At 49.9% G+C, this 16,920-nt stretch overlaps 1 protein-coding gene across 2 annotated transcripts in view; it reads right to left on the bottom strand.

Annotated features, from left to right (window-relative positions):
- The window catches only part of Hivep3 (HIVEP zinc finger 3), a 311,747-nt gene that overhangs the window by 135,967 nt on the left and 158,860 nt on the right, over nucleotides 1-16,920 (bottom strand). For both annotated transcript variants that reach the window (XM_051188659.1, XM_051188660.1), the window contains exon 2: nucleotides 2,164-2,243. The gene's annotated coding sequence lies outside the window, so the exon portion shown is untranslated. The remainder of the gene's footprint in view (nucleotides 1-2,163; nucleotides 2,244-16,920) is intronic.

Genomic DNA, 16,920 nt, shown 5'->3' with positions numbered 1-16,920 from the left:
TGCCTCTCTGTGACAGAAGCCATGCTGGGCAGGTCACCAGAAACGCCAGCTAACAATGCCCCATGCGTGTGAGGGTTCCCACAGCCTGGCTTTTCATGTGCCTGAGTGCACTGTGCAGTCTACAGCCTGGGTAGCCAGCCCACTGCTCCTCCCACCGCCCCACTGAACTGCTGCTTGACGCATCCCTCCAGCACCTGCCCGCCTTCCCGCCCTTCCTCGGGCTTTCTCCCCGCCACAGCCCTCAGCAGCACAAGGCGACCTCTCTTCTGTGCCTGCCTGGTTTCTTCTGTGTGCCCAGGCTTTTTTCTCACAGTGCAGTCACTCCCATGTTTATATAGCGCCCTATTGTTGCCTGGCCTCCAGTGTCCCCTGGCACCTAGGATGGAGTTCTGGTAAGTGGATTTTGCCAAGGAAAGCCAAGATCATTGCATCACTTCCTGTTCAGGTGCACGTGCTTATGGCTCATGATTCCTTGGAACTGAACCTCACAGGTCTTTCCAGTCACTGGCTCCACACCAGGGGCCTGAGCCAGCCAAGAGCTCATCATGTGAACGCCAGTCCCATGATGGGCCCTGCACCCAGTGTTCATACCACAGTGCTGCTGGATTCTGAGCATCTAAGAGGCAGGCATTCAGCGACTGGGGAGACAGAGTTGTCCCTAATCACACTGCTTTCCCTGAGAGGGCAGGGAGTGCTGGGGACCGCTCCTTCTGGCTCCAGAGCCTTCTCTTGCTCTACTCCACAATAGGGTGACAGCTGTGACAGTGTCTGGACCTCTGCCAACAGAGGAAACTGTAAAGCTTCAAAACTGTGAAATGTCGCTCACTGCACAGGGGTCGCACAGAGAAGGGAGAGGGTGACAGGAAGGAGGGCTGGGACTGGATACCAGTACTGAGTCCTTAAAAAGTCTTGCCCTGGGCAGGCGGCTGAAGATGCTTCAGGGGTCAGAGGAGAGGCAGCCAGTGTAGATGGAGGAGGGCAAGCCAATAGCCCAGGGCCAGAGCCACTGCCCTCTCAGGATGGGGTCTGATGTACCTGCAGCTTTCCTGAAGGGCGGCTATACTGGGAAAGCCTGTCCACAGACACCCTCAAGGGATACACACCCAGAGCCCCTGTGACCACTCAGTGGGATCTAAGACCAGCACCTCTTGTCAGCTCTTGGCCTGAACCCCTCTCAGAGCCACAGAGCTGATGTTCCCTGTCCTGTTCACAAAGAAGCTGGCTCCCTGTCATGCACTATGTCCTACAGCCCTCCAGGACTCACTTTTGCTCACCCTCCCTCATCTGCCTTAATCCCAGACACTCTAGCTTTGTACATGCTATCCCTTGACCTCAGGGGACTCTTTGTCCATGGTCAGAAGTATCTGGTGAATTTCTACTCATCCTTCACTTGATCTTAGCCAAAAGGCCTAGAAGCAATTCTACTCATCCTTCAAAACCCAGTTCAAGTGTCATATGTAAATAGTCTTTCCTGAATGGACCAGTAGCCAGTTCAGATAGAGCAGACCCCACCTGCTTCACAGGTTCTGGTATAATGTGGCTACCTGTATAACAATTTCCTCAATGGCAATGGAAGCTTCTAGAAGGTAATGCTGATTTTTTTTCTTTTTTAATATATCTGTGCCTCAGTGCACAGCACAGAGGACAGAGTCCAGCAGGGAACAGAAGATACCAAGGGAAGCAGCCATGAGAAGGAAAGCCTGGGGCTGGCGATTGTCTTCTTCCACCAAGACCACTCATACTGTGTGCATCCAGCCCTGGTCGGGCTCTCTGTGGATGCAAGGCTAGCAGAACAATGCAGGAGTCTGGGCCCTGAGCTGTGGCACCATGCTATTCTTCTTGGGCCTGGGCCAGACAGATCCTGGACTGTTCACTCACTGAGTCTGCCAGCCTAGCTCTGCTGGGATGCAGTGAAACTATGCTGAAAGGTGAAGGCAGTCTGAGTCAGAATGGACTTCCTAGCTCCCTTCCCAGGACGATGTCCTTATCACACACAGATAGCAACAGAAATACTAATAGTGCCCCCCCCCCGCATTTGAATGGCTTTGTTCCAAAGTCTCACATCTCATATCTACTTCCTACCTGTAAAACATGGCCTGGGGGGGGGGGGCTTTGATCCAAGTCTGTACTGTGCATGTGCAGGAGGAAATGGGGAGAACTCACCTATCAGGAGCTCTCTGTGGTGTCATGGTTAAGCTAGGCCAGGGCTTCTGAAGATCTTCCAGACTGTATTGGAGGGAGGCCTGTTAGGGGCAGAGAAGTAGAATGTGATGCCTCTCCCATCTGACAACTTTCACCAGACTTTAAAACATACATCCAAAGCAAAGCCCAGGCATGGGTTTCTCATGACACAGTCACTCCAGGTACAAGTCCAAGTTCCCTGGGCATAGGATCCCACCTCAATATCACACTCACAGAATGAAAAGTTGTCTTCCTCCTTCCCAGCCCTGAAGGTATCCAAGGCCTGACTTGTGTCTATAGAATTCTCAAGGTCATGTTCTCTTTAGCAAAAAAACATTCATGGTTTTTTGAGCACCTGTTATTGTAATTCACTCTTTCTTTATCCATCCATCCATCCATCCATCCATCCATCCATCCATCCATCCATCCACAATAGCATCTAATGGCTTCTTAGCAAGCTGTTAGCCATTGGTGCTGGATCTCACAAAGATGAAGTTCAGTAAGAAGGGCAGAGGAGGCACAGGTCCAATACCCCAGGCTTCTGTGCTCAGCCTAGAATGTGGCCTCCTTCCTCCACAGGGTTACTATGTCTGTCATTGGGCAGAGCATTTTGAACATGTACAGAATGGTGGATGCTGCTTCCATTGTCAGAATGTAGACCCATCTTTGAAATTATTTTTTAAAGCTCCTCCTGTTAGTGATGATCACTTAGCATCTCATTGAGAAAAACAAAAAACAACACCCCCCCAAAAAAACCCAGAAACAAACAAAAAACAGCAACACAACACTTTGCAATCAACGTGTATTTGGGCAGTTCCAATGATCACCACATAGCTCTGAACAATGGTTCATTTCGGTCACTATTCACTTCTCATGGATTTGAGCCCATTGGTCAGGGATTCAAGGATAGAAAGAGCATCGACTCTTTGGTGAAGCCCACCATTATTCAACACTCATCCAAACTTGGACAGGCTATGTTCTTTCCCAAGCTCACAATCCTTAGGAGTAACTGCAAAGGTATTATGAGAATTAAGTGAGATAGCAGAAAGTGCTCAGGACCTGGCCCAAAGCAAAAGCCCAACAAATGATAAATGAGAAACAGAGGATTATCATCATTGCCATTATTTTATTACCGTTATTTGTATCATCATTATCATCATCATCACTACCACCATCATCCCACCACTATCATTTCCATCACAGCCATTTCAAAGACCACTGTGAATATCTGATGGGAGATGTCATTCTGTATATATATTTCTCTTATTGGCTAATGAATAAAACACTGTTGGTCAATAGGAAAGCATGATAGGCAGGACTAGGAGACAAGGAGGAGAGAGGAAGTAGTAGGGATGGGTTCCAAGATGGTGGACTGAGAAAGCAGAATGCCAGCCCCTCTCTCTGGTAAGATAAGACCACATGGAAGTACTTAGATTAATAGAAATGGGTTAATATTTAAGACAGAGCTAGCCAATAAGAAATACTAGAAACAGCCTAACAGCTTTATATCTAATACATACAGAGTCTCTGTGAGTTATTGGGGGCTGGCAATGTGGTGGGTCAAGACTGGCCTGCAGGGAAAAACAACTCATAACAAATATCATCATCATTATCACTACTATATAACCACCATCTTCAGCACCATCACTGACACCATCATCATCATGAGTTTCATCATCATCACCATCAACAATAACAACAGTTTCACTACCATCACCACCACCACTATCACCATCATTACCTGTGCTCATTATCACCATCCACGATCTTATCACCATTAAGGTTATCACCAGCATCACCAGCATCATGAATATATTGTCATTATCAACAACAGCAGCACTGCCATTAGCATCAGCATCACTGTCATCACCATAATCACCACAATCATCAGTATCATCATTACTATACACCAGCACCATCATCAGCACCACCACTACCATCACTGTCATCTTATCACCATTGTTCTTGTCATCAGCATTGTTCTTACTGGCATTATTACCAGCAACAGCAATGGCAGACTATTATTAACCTTCACCACCACTTCTCTATTAGAATGCATGCCCCCATGTTGTGAAGATGTTGTCTCCACTCCCATCATCTTTTTCAGGTTTAAGCCTGTTCTGTAACTTCAGATCTCCATGAACGTGAGGTCAGTTACTTAATATTTTTGGAGTGGTAACTCACAGAACCTGTGACTATCAGGTAAATGTCCAGTAGCTGCTGATGCTGTTAGCATTATTCCAATTCTTCTTACCACCACTTTCTAGAGGCAGAAACAATCCCAGTCTCATCTCTTTCTCCCTGCAGGGCTGAACACAAGTCCTATCTCCCCAAAACATCACTAAATGGTTGGTTAAAGAGTAATGGAGGATCATACAAAATCAGATACAAAATAACTCTCGGAATGGGAGCACAGAGCTTGGCCAAGGATAACAGCCTTCTCAGGACCTTAAAAACATCATCAGAGCTCCTGAAAGGAGCCATTTGTCACGCACAGAGTCAATCTTCAGGGCCACTAGGACAATTCATTTATCAAGCTGACACCAAACTTTTACATTGGCTCAGTAGCCAGTCCTTGCACACTGTTTTTTTTTTTTTTTCCTACATTGAAATCTTGTTCCCATCTGCTACCCCATTTAGTCTCCATAAAAAATGCTTGGAGGCAGATAGAATAGGCACTGACAATCCATTTTGTAAATAGAGAAATTAAGGCTCAGAGGGGTGACAAATTTTGCCAAATGGTACACAGCAGTGAAGGCCATATTACAACATGGTCTAAGCCTCTACACATGGCCTTGACTCTTTGCTAGTTCCATGACAATGAGCATATTACACTCTCCATGCCTAGTTGCTCTGCACAACATAGGATTGAATTAAATTCCTTTGGGTTTTAATATGTCTACTTAAAAAGGAAGAATCTAAGTTACATCGGGGCAGGGAAATCCTGAGCAGGGCATGGGTAGTTAGGCACATGAATAGATCTGCCACCCAGTCCCAGGACTGGCTCTTCTGAGGAACAGTCATGGGATGCTAGACTACTTCTCTGTGCCATGATCTCATCTACAAAATAAAGATAGTGATATGTGTCTATAACATTGATGTGAGGATTAAAAGAGCTAATCCATGCATGGTGCCTTAATATCAGATGATACCCAGGATGGCATAGGTCTAACTATTGCAAATAATGCTGTGTCTCCTATAGTTAGCACAGGCCCACACTGCTGTGTCCCTGATAAACCCACACTAGGTATCTGGATGGATGGAATGTTCCCCAGGAAGAAGTGAGTGCTCATGCAAGCACAGCTGGCTGGTGTTGGTGCACAGTCTCCCACTACCTGGCTCCATGCTAGATAGCTCTCAAAGCCCTTCCTCTTCTCCAAGCTTCCTAGCTGCTGGTTAGGATCACAGGTTACAGCCAGATATCCAAATTCAAGCCCTCACCCCTTCAGCCTGCTACTCCACAGCTGCATATTTGCCCCAGCTTTCACATCTATAAAGGTGAGAATACTCACATCCACCCTGAAGGATTCTGGGTAGGTTAAAAGTCACAGTGGTGGTGCCAATGAACTTAATTCAAGATCTGCAGCAGGTAGCTGGTAGAGTTTATCCAGTGTGGGCTCATGTTGAGTGAAGTGCTCCTTCCATGGCTCTGCGTCCTTTGCCAGGGATTGCTAATAGTCCAGGTACCATTCTCTCAGCCCAAAGGTTGCATGAAAAGGCAAATTCTCTGTGTGGCACTCAGTGTGAATGGGCCTCTACAGAGGAGGGGTGATTGCTTGGGGAGTGGCCCTCTGGACAGCTGCTCCCCAGAGAACCCACACAGGTAGCTTTTATTAAGTGCTAGAGAAGGCAAACAACAGCTGGTGAGCAGCTACCTCCCAGTCGGTCAGGCTCTGAAGTAGCTGCAGACCTTTTCTGTCTTCAGTTTCCTCCTCCGAGGCCCAGAGGTTGGCTGGCCTGCTCATGGGAAGGAGAGAACATTTACTGAGCCAGAAGTCTCCATCCTTATGACTCCAGCCTCATGAGGAGCCTGCAGGTGGGCACCATGATCTCAACATATACTGTGGCGACATCCTGGGCAACATCAAAGCCCGTGCCTCAGTTTCCCTATCAATGAAAGCCTGTTGATATATTGCTTATTTCAGCCATTTTACAAAGACATTGAACCGCAGAAAGGAAGCACATTGTTCAAGTTCACAAAACTAACACAGGAAGAGGTGGAGCCATCGCCTCAAAGCTCCATTCACTCACTTATTCACTCGCTCATTCATCCATTCATTCATTCATTCCTGTATGGTAGACACTGATCTATAATAGCTTCTTTTTGAAGATATTCTCATTATCTATTCCCCTTTGCTCCCAAGGCCTTGGGATTTAAAGAAATTCAACTTAACAAAGACACATGACAAGCACTATGCAAAGCCCCACAATAAAGGACCTCTGGAATTGTCAGGACCATCCTGTACATTTGGTTTTCCCCTTCCCACTCTGGATGACAATCCAGGCAGTTCAAAGACACAAGAGAAACTATTCAGATTTATGCACTAGAATACTGGGTAGGAGCTTGCATCCATCTCACCCCAAAATTACCATCCCAGGAATATACTGAAGAGAAAAACTTTGAGGCATACACCATGGAACAGTGATATTGTAAAACATGAATACATAGTCCAGCTCTCTTATGGGTCAGCAGAGGACAGTTTGCTGGCTGTATCCAATGGGCATGTCTATTTTTGTAAATAAAACTTTATCGGAACACAGCCACATCCATACATTCACATATTGCTGGATGTGGACTAAGGTCAGGCTCATACCCGATGAAGCTGAAACAATGGAACCTCTTAGGACTGGGAGGTGGGGACAGTGTAGTGACTGGGAGGCACGGCACGCTGGTCAGCTGGGTCCTGGGAAAGTTTCTGACTTCTATGCCTCAGCTCCCATGGTTGCAGAGAAGAAAGATGGCAGCCCAGTGGGAGAATTGTCTGAAGAGCTGCACCCACTCCTGCCTGGCCCACCTTGGCAACCAGCCAAACCTGGGTCCCCTTCCTCACTCCTCAGCACGGAGGGTGCAGATGCTGCATCCATGCAGTCCAGAGAAAAGGACCAGGAGTTTCCGGGCTGTGACTGGGGAGGGGAGGACCTGCTAACAGAGTGTCGAGAGGGGATGTCCCCCAACACAGAGAGATTTGGTAGACTCTTCAGCTCCATGAGGAGAGCAGAGGGTGCCTTTGGAAAAAAGCAAAAATGTAAAAGGAGGTATCAGGAAGGTATGTTTCTTCTGTGCATCGGACCTGCACATGCTCGGGTCCCTGGGACTGTTGCCAGTCTGAGGCTGTAGTGAAATGATGCTGATGGCAGAGGAATTGGGCAGTGGGGAGGCTGGGAAGTTCCTGGGTCACTGGTGTCACTGGGATGGGATACACTCAGAATTTCCCTGCCCCGGGCTTCTGGAACTAACTGCTTTTTGTTACCTGTAGTCCAGAGCATAACACATGATCCCAGCTCAAAGCTGTGGTTGTAAGGCCCCTGCAGCAGCTGGGTGGACAGCCATGGAACCGTGTGAGACAGCTCTATGTGAGGAAGGACCCAACTTTCCACCCCTGCACTTCTCTGCCCCTGGCAGCATCTCCCTGTACCACCTGCATACCCTTGCTACCTGCTGCTCACAGGCTGGCCCTCCCTCTCACAATGGCGGGGCACCTCAAGGGCCTTAATGTGGGCCCTGAGTGTAGAAGCCACTCCTGTCTTGTTTGTAGCCTATTCCTCAGTCCTGGTGCAGGGCCCAGCTGCAACCGCATACCCTAAGTTCCTTGATCCCTGAACTGAGCTGCTGTGATTGTGACAGGATGACATTCTGTACTTACTTCTGATGTACCTGCTTCTGCCAAGGACTCTAAAAGGTCTTACGCAGTGACTTCTTGAACCACCCAAGGAATACTACATCAATTAGCTGCTGTGTCCTTTACAGATAAGGAACTGAAGCCCAAGAAATGGCCCATTTGTCAAAAGTCACATAGCTGGTAAGTGGTGATATGCTCCTGATACTCTGAGTCCTGGCATCTGCACTCCCACCACCACCATCCCTGGGTCAGCTTTCCAGTGCCTTCCATATGGTGGGCATGGCTGGAGTTGCCTCTGTTTCACTGCACAGCACTCCAGCCTCTAATCCTGATAGGAATTCATTTTTTTAGGAAGGAAGTGAGGTGGGCAGGAGCTGAGAGAATGGGCTCACAGGTGTGGGGAGGGCACAGGAGACGGAAAGCAAGCCTGAAGGCCTCAGGACTTCGGTTTTCTGGGTGAATGATGGCTGTCCATCACCACTGCTTACAGATGCCAAGTGGGTCAGTGAAAAGCCTGGGCTCTGGCTGGACAGTCCTATGTTCAGGTTCCAGCTCTGCCCCTCAGAAGCTCCACGAGCCTGAGGCAGTCCCATGGGCACATGAGCTCTTTGAGCCTCAGACTCCTTGGCTGTATAACAAAGCTAGTGATACTCTTCTGGCATGGCTTCATGGAGGAGTGCATTTCCCAAACGCCTGGCTCTCAGCAAAGGATATTCCCCTCTCTTCTCTGTTCTTCATCAGTTTCTGCTGCCACTTGGAGCTGGATACTCCTGAGGCCACTATCAGAGCAGTTCCAGAGATGCTCACCACATGGTTGGCAGGGACCCGAGCACACACGGCACACTGGAGATAACCACAGGGTCCAGGCACCTGATTCTGAACAATGGGCTATTCTGGGGCTTTAATTGCTCATCAGGGGGCAGATAGGCTCTGCACAGTGACCAATGCTGGAGGATGGGATGAGCACTAAGCAGCTAACAGTGGAGTTGACATACAGTGCAGGTGCAAAATGCCATGCAGCAGGCCACATGTCCCAAAATGTCACAAGAGAGGGTGCTTCACAAAGCCCTGGGGTGACCAAAATTTGAGTGTACAAACGGAGAAACTGAAGTTCAGGGAGACAAGAGCTTTTGATCACAGCATCAACAAATAGCCACATAGTACTTCACCCAGGCAGGGCTCCATGCTGTGCTGGGGGATCTTAGGAGGTAGGAAGGAAGGTGAAGGAGGTAACCATCACCCTGCCTGGGGACAAGTGGGAGAGGAAGTATGGGAAAGGACTGTGATAATATGAAGGAGACACACTCTTTCATTCAGTAAAGTTCTGTGCTTGCTTGCCTGTGCCAGACACTGCCCAGGAGCTAGAGACACACAGAGAGCAATCTGGCCCTAGCCTTCATGGCATTTGGTCTCATGGCTGAGAGATGCAGTGATGGACAGATGGAGATGGGCAGGATAGAAAGCTGGGGTTGTATATGCTTTAGAGTAAAGCAAGAGAAGGCAGCATGAGGGCTTGGGGGGGGTCTACAGTTGGCTGATGCTTTAGACAGATGGCCAGGGTCCATGCTCATGGTGCCAGATTAACTTTACCAGGGAGAAAGGCAGGGCAAATGGATGCTCTGTCCTGAGTGAAGATGGAGAGCCAAACTCTGAGCTGACCTGCTTTCTAGGTCACTGAGGACCTAATAGCCAAGATCTACCTACAGAGCACCCAACACTCCCACAATCCCAGTAGATATTTCCTCTTCCTTCTTACTCCCCAGGAAGGAAAACGCCAAGGAGACCCCTGAGCTATCATCTCCAGGCTGGACTCATGCTAGAATGGACAGTAGAGACTGAATGGCCTCTACCACCATACATGGGAGCAAGACAGGCCCTCTCGCCACAAACCTCCTGCCTTATGGAAGTCTTGGCATCAGACATCTGAGGTCCTTCTACCACTGCAGAGCTGTGTGACACTGACAAGTCCAACAGAGCATCTGTCACAAGCAGACACTGCTGTTCTTGAAGAGCCACTGGGAGGATGCAATAAAGAGCTGCAAGCACTCTCTGGTTCCACTAGTCTGCTGAGCTCTTGACGGACACAGACACTGGGACCTCCTGCTTCCGTGCCTGTCAATGCTATGCCCCATCCCAACCCAGAGCATCCTCCTGTCTCGGGGATCTATGGTCCTGGCAGCACCTCTTTCTCCTCTCACTCCCCTTCTCCCTCCCTCCCATCTCCCCTCCCTCCCTTCTCTCTCCTTCCCTCCCTTCCTCCTCTCCTCGCCCCTCCCCTTTCTCTCTTTTCCATCACTGAGGTTTGAATCTAGGTCTCTATCTCCAGCCCCTTTCATATTTTCTTTTATTTTCAAGACTATCTCATCAAGTTGTCCAGGGAGGCCTTGAACTTGCTAACTTCCCATCTCAACCTCCCAAGTACTAAGATTTTCAGGTCTGAACCACCAGGCTTAGCTTTTTTCTTTCTTTCTTTCCTTCCTGTCCCTTCCCTTCCCTTTTCTATTCTGAGTTTACTATTGGCCCTGAACATGATCACCAGTTCCCAGAGAGCAGCCTAGTCACCTGCCTGAACTCAGCAGGAAACCACACTGGTCCTTTGGGCAATTGAACTTGGTGAACAGGGTGGGTTGAATCTTTTGTTCAGAATCAACTTTCCTATCTAAATAATCCTGGGAAAGTTAACTGGTATTTGTGAATGAGGATCGTAATTGTGCCCCAGGCTCCGCAAAATTATATGGTGACTTCAACACTCCTGTTTCCATTATAGAATGATGGGTTGAAACACGAGCTCATTGAATTTGTAACCTACAGTCCTTCCCACAACATCTTGCTCCCTGTGTGTTCTGTCTCCTAGTCCCCTTTCCACTTTCAGTGCGGAACTTACTACCTTCTGGGCAGCCTATGGTATGTTTTGACGGCTTCTGAATATCCGAGATTTTGCTGTGTGTTGTTTTAAGACCTGCCACACTGAGCTCTGGGATGAAGAGAAATGAGTGGGTGATGAACCCCTGGGGGGGCACTCCGTGGGATGTTGGGAAGCCCAAAGCACCAGGGTAGGGAGTGTTCAAATGTGGCCCTGCCAACTACCCTTCTCAGGGCTGCAGGGCCAGCAGGCCCCTCCAAGAGTGCTTTCCCTGGCTCCCTCCTGTCCTGGCTGCTCAGGGGCTGGACATGGGGCACAGGTTCTTAAAGGCATGATGTATGATTGATGACTCGCATGAGCTCACCAGCCCAGGGAGGGAGGGTATTCTGAGGGGAGACTGGAGGGAGTGCTGGATATGGATTTTAACCCTCTGATGTTACTGGCTGGGAATTTACTATCAATAATTCAAGGCAGTGGGGAGGAGGAGGGGAGAAAGGCAAAAATGAGAGGGAGGCAAAGGAGAAAGGGAGGGAAGGTGTGGAGGAAGGGAAACAGAAAGGAAGGAGGCAGAGACAGCGATGTGGGCATTTCCCATTTCCCACAGCAAGGTCCTCCCCCCCTCCCCCTCCCCCTGCCCCGCCCCCACCCACAACCCCTTCACTCAGCAGCTGTGCTGGTGTCCTTGACTAATGACACCCAGGCTCAGAGGAGAAGAGGCAACGGGTTGCTGACTCCAGAACCTAGTTTTTCTTACCACCCCTTAGTACTGGAAGGTGGCCAGGCCAGGAAACAGGGAACACAGAGGGTCCCTGCCAGCCTCAAGGACATTTAGGCCCAGCTCACACTAGAGGACAAACCTGTAGGGAGAAGAGCCTGGGATTTCTGCCACCCTGCAGAGAAACCAGCCATTGGCCTTCTGGACAGTACCAGAACTTTGTTGTTGAAGCTGAAAAAAAAAATTAACGGCTATATTTAAAAAGCATTGTTCAGTTGCTATGGCAACAGAGGGGCTAAGAATAATATAAAAAGAAGATGATATGCCAGGTTGTCACTGGCAACCCAATTTTAAGTGTGTGTGTGTGTGTGAGAGAGAGAGAGAGAGAGAGAGAGCAAGCGAGAGAGAGAGAGAGAGAGAGAGAGAGAGAGAGAAGGGTGGATGGGAAAAGCAGCAAGGTTCAGACTATCATCCCCGTGCCCTCCGGCACCATCTGCCCTGGCAATGTGTCTAAGCATCAGCCAGGCCTGGTGTCTCATGGATCTGCCTAATTCTGGAGAGAACTGGCACACTCTGGCCTCATGCCCAAATAAAGGTAGCCCTCAGGCCACAGATTGCTGTCCTTTCCTGGCAGTACCAACCCCCGCTGCCTGGATTGTTTCCCTCAGTTGTGGAACCCCAGCCGGAGGCACCTCTCAAGCAGATGGCCCCCAAATAGCATCTTCTCTCAGATCTCAGAGCTTTCAGGAGCCTGGTGGACTCCCAGGGGACCACCAGGGAGGGCAGATGGCCAGGAGAGAACAGGAGACACATTTATCAATCATGATGGGAAGTGGCTCAACATGGGTGGCAGTTCCCCGCATACTGCTGGAGAGAACCCCAGTTGGGGCCAGGGATCCTGGAGGAGACACACAGAAGTCCAGGGGAGACGGATGGAGACCACAGACCATCATGCGTCTGCCAGCTGCTCCATCGAGCTGAGATGGCAGCACACCCATGGGGAGACGGGAGCAGCACAGAGACAGACAAGATGCCCATGGCAGTTTATTGGCGGCACACTGTAGAAGCATCCATCTGCTATTTTTTGCCTCTGTCAAAGTCATGCAATGGGGGAGGAGAACTTTGCAGTCAGCCAATCCAGGATCCCCACCCAGACTCTGCCACATACTTTTGTGTGAGCAAGGTGTTCACCATCTCTGAAAGTGACAGACTCTTAGGACCATGGCTGGGCCTCAGTAAGCTGGGGTGTCTAAGGTGCCATCTGGGCATGGAGACATCCCCAGTGCTTAGATTCACTGTGGATCCTGAGGCAAAGCATCCTTGTCCTGTACTTTACACCAAGCTCAAGTCCAAATTCACAGGAGCATCTGATCAGAGAGACACAGAATGGCAATACTAGAGAGGTCCTGGCACACAGAAACAGGTGGTGAGGGACGCTGGTGGCCCACTGTGCAGGAGGACTGTCAGTGCAGGTCTGAGGACAGGAATGGGGAGGGAAGGCTCATCTACAGGATGCATGGCCTGACGGAAGGCAAAGGGGCAGGGAAACAGAAGGTGTATGGCCAGGAGGGCACAGAAGGGGACAGGCAGACACACGGGAAGCTAGTCATGGGGGTGGGGCTGAACAGAGTGGGCCTGGCACAGGAGTCTACGCCAGAGGAAGAGGCTTAAGCTTACATAAAATGGGACATCACAGTTTATAAGCTGTGTTCATGATCCTCTGGTCGTCTCAGGATAGACAGATAGAAGGCCAGTCCATTTCATCTCTTTGGGGCTTCCCACAGGTTACAAGAGTAGCTCTATATTAATGGCAATGGGTATGTCAACCGCATTTCAGGGCAGGCATCATGTTTAGGAGTAGCTGACCAGCAAAGATCAGACTCCATCATTTTTTGCATATGTACTTTTTTTTTGTTTTGTTTATGTGAGAAAGAACATGAAATGGGAGAGGGGGCGAGCTGGAAGAAGTTGTGAAGGTTAAGTCAGCTATTTTGTCAATGCACACTGACTGACTATAGGCTCTCAGGACATAGGGTACTGCTGGCTTGGGTTGGGGTAGACAGACTGGCTGTGGTCCTGGGCCCTGGGTTCATCATGGCATGAAGTCTTCCTGAGTCACAGTTTTATCATCTGAAAACTGGACTGCCAATGCACCCACCTCAACAGCTGATGCAGGAATTAAGATAACATGCCAAGCACTTACTATGGTATGCACCCCAGATGCTTGCTGTTGTTCTGTTGTTGCAATTATAAGTAGATATTGAAGGACACTGGCAAGATTCTTTGTACATGACAGGGATGCAACTTGCTGGGATCTGAGCAGCTGGCCTGGCCCAGATAGTAGGCTCATCCTATGAGCAGCCATCTAGACATGCCAACAGAGAGGAACAAGGCTCTTAGAGAAAACAGCATGTTGGATGTGATCTGACATGCAGACGGTAGGAGCCAAGGCCAAAAGGGATCAGAGAAGACTCCAGTGAGCTTCAGCTGGGCACCAGGAGATAAGCTTTAAAGAGTGCCCCCACCTGGCTGGGTGGACACTATCTTAGAAAGACTGGGGCCTCACAGGAACTCCGGAGAAGGAGCCCTTCAGGTAGGAGTCATAAGAAACATATTCTTTTGGTTTTGAGATAGGGCTTCATGTAGCCCAGGATGACCTCAATCTTACAATGCAGCCAAAGATGACTCTGAATTTCTGATCATCCTGCCTCTGCCTCCTGAGTCCTGAGATTCAGGCATGCACCACTCTGTCCAGTTTATGTGGTGCTGGGGATCAAACTCAGGGCTTCCTATATGCTAGGCAAACACTCTACCAACTGAGCAACGTCTTCAGCCCTAGAAGCATACTTCTGATAGAGCAAGAGACCGTGGCCTTGTCTGTAACTGAGGCTCACGGTATGCTGCTGCTGCCATCGATAAGGGATACGGAGAGTGCCCAGGCACCCCACGACCTCTGGGCTGGACAAAGGAGTTTTAAAGGGAATTGTGGGGAAAGAGCTGCAGAGAACAACATTGAAGCAGAAAAAGAAAAGAAACTGCATTGGGGAGCAAGGCTCAGAGCTGGGGAGCTCCATTTTTAGGGTTAGGATGCACCTGCATGGGAATTTCATCTGACCTCCAGCCCATAGTCATTCCCTCACCCACAGAAGCAATCTATCTGTTTAAAACACACCGAAACTCCTCCCTGTCATTTTCACCTCCTGAGGCCTAGCTGCCCTACACTGCCCTACACTGTCCTTGTCAAGAGCCCAGTCTTACCAGGAAGCCTCTGGGTTCTTGAAATGTCTTTTGGGGGGACTCAAACCACAGTCACAGAAAGTGATGACAGGTGAGCGACCAGGCTTGGAGAACATATACACAAAGACTTCTTTGGTGCCTCCTCAGACTCACAGGAGTTCTGGATCAACATACAATTCACACAGACACCAACATGGGAGAGGCTGTAGGGCCACAGTGGGCTCAGGATTTGAACCTGGCACTTCATTGTTCCTGGCCCATCGTAGCAAGCTGGCCTCTCCTGCCCTAACTTGCACAGGCCACAAACTGCAGCTGAGACCAGAAATTTATTCCAGTCACTCTAGGTCTTCCACACTGTACTCCAGAAGCCAGCCTCCTCCACAGCACAGTCTGGTCCTGGGGCCAGGGAAATGGCCCTCCCTCCCCTCCCCCTATCCACCTCCAAACATCAGGATTCCACATCATGCACCTTAATCTCACTCATAGCCCCACCCATTCCTGCCTGCCCTCTACTCTTGCAACCCCTCCCCAGGATAAAACAAGAAACGAAAAGCCTCATGGAAGCTGTAGTGTGACATAGTGAGTCATACGGTCCTTTAGTCCATACATGCGAATGTTTATTGGATGAGTTGTTGGTCTGGTTTGAGGTCTCTGATTTTTGCTACACTCTCAATACTGGGCCCTCATTGGAGTTCCTCTTGGATATCCTGTTGTTGTCCTGTGTCATGGAGATCCTGTAACTTTGGGACTGGAGGGCCATCCCCTTCACATGCTCCAGAAGAACATAGATGAGGTGGATGATGGACCAACTCGTAGCTCTGGCTCTGGCTCTGGTTCTGGTGCTGGGTGGTTGCTGGGTTGGTCAGCCCACCAGTTCTCCATTATCCTCAGCACCAGGGTGAGCTCTCCAGTGCTGCCCAGGATAGCTCACCCTATGTAGAAAGCAGCAAGGAGCAGGACCAAGTCTCCTGCTCTCATATCCTTGGGGTCAGCTCAGCCACACCCACACCACCAGGGCCAGCTCTACTGTGTTGCCTAGTGGAGGTGTAGGGCCACTCTGCCCAGTGCTGCAGCAGGGCCAACTCTCTCATTCTAGTGACCTCAGGGATGACTCTCCCACCTACCACAGGCCTCAAGGAGCCCGGAGACGGGCTTCTCTCCCTTACCCACACCACCATATGGTAGATAAGGGGCGGGGCCTGGTCTCTCACACCCATGTTCTCAGGGCCAGCTCAGCCTCCATCAATGGGGTCAGCTCTATTGTGTTGCCCAGGTGAGGTGCAGGGCCCACTCTCCCTCGTTCTGCACCTGCTGAGGGGCAGGAGCTGCTCTCTCGTCCGCTGCAGGTGGCAAGGGGCACGAGGGGAGGGTGTCTCTCTCTCTCTCTCACCTCCATGGCAGACAAGGGGTGCAGGGCCAGCTCTCCCACTCTCACAACCTCAGAGCAGGCTCACCTGTGCCCCACCAGCAGGGTTGACACTACTATGGTGTCCAAGACACCCAGGGGTTTCTTTGAGTCTGGCATCTTGACCTATCACCTCTGAGCAAGCCCTGGGTGACACCGCAGATGCTCTTTAAGGGCAGCAGAGCAGAAGGGGAAGCAGTCATCATTTTCACCACTGAGACAGTTGACAGTATGGTCTGGTTTTGGCTGACTCCATTTGAATATTCAAGGAACAGCAGGGTCATCTGGCCTCGACAGTGACCAACAGCATTATTACACTACCTTCCTAGAGCCCAATGCAGACAACACTTAAGGAGGAGTCAGCAAGCCACTGATGGGACCTAAGCCAGGCCCCAGTGTCAAGAGTTCACACGTAGAGAGGTCAGAGCCCTGCACACTATGGGTGGGTGTGGGAGGGCACAGGGGCTTCTGGAAACAGCACAGAGAGGCCTCGGAAACCTCAAGAAAGATCTTCTGCGTGGTCAGGCGGCAATCTTCTTGCTGGGTGTGTAATGAAAATGGGGTCTCAAAGCAGTGCTGTGCTGCTGCATGCGTGACAGCATGGATCCCAGTAGTCACTGAGCAGGACACAAAGCTCCACCGAGGACGAACCAATAAGGAACAATGTGCTATCCACAGG

This window comes from Phodopus roborovskii, unplaced genomic scaffold (genome assembly GCF_943737965.1).
Source record: "Phodopus roborovskii unplaced genomic scaffold, PHOROB, whole genome shotgun sequence".
Classification (NCBI taxonomy): Eukaryota; Metazoa; Chordata; class Mammalia; order Rodentia; family Cricetidae; genus Phodopus; species Phodopus roborovskii.
This window is presented reverse-complemented; position numbering and strand designations above follow the sequence as displayed.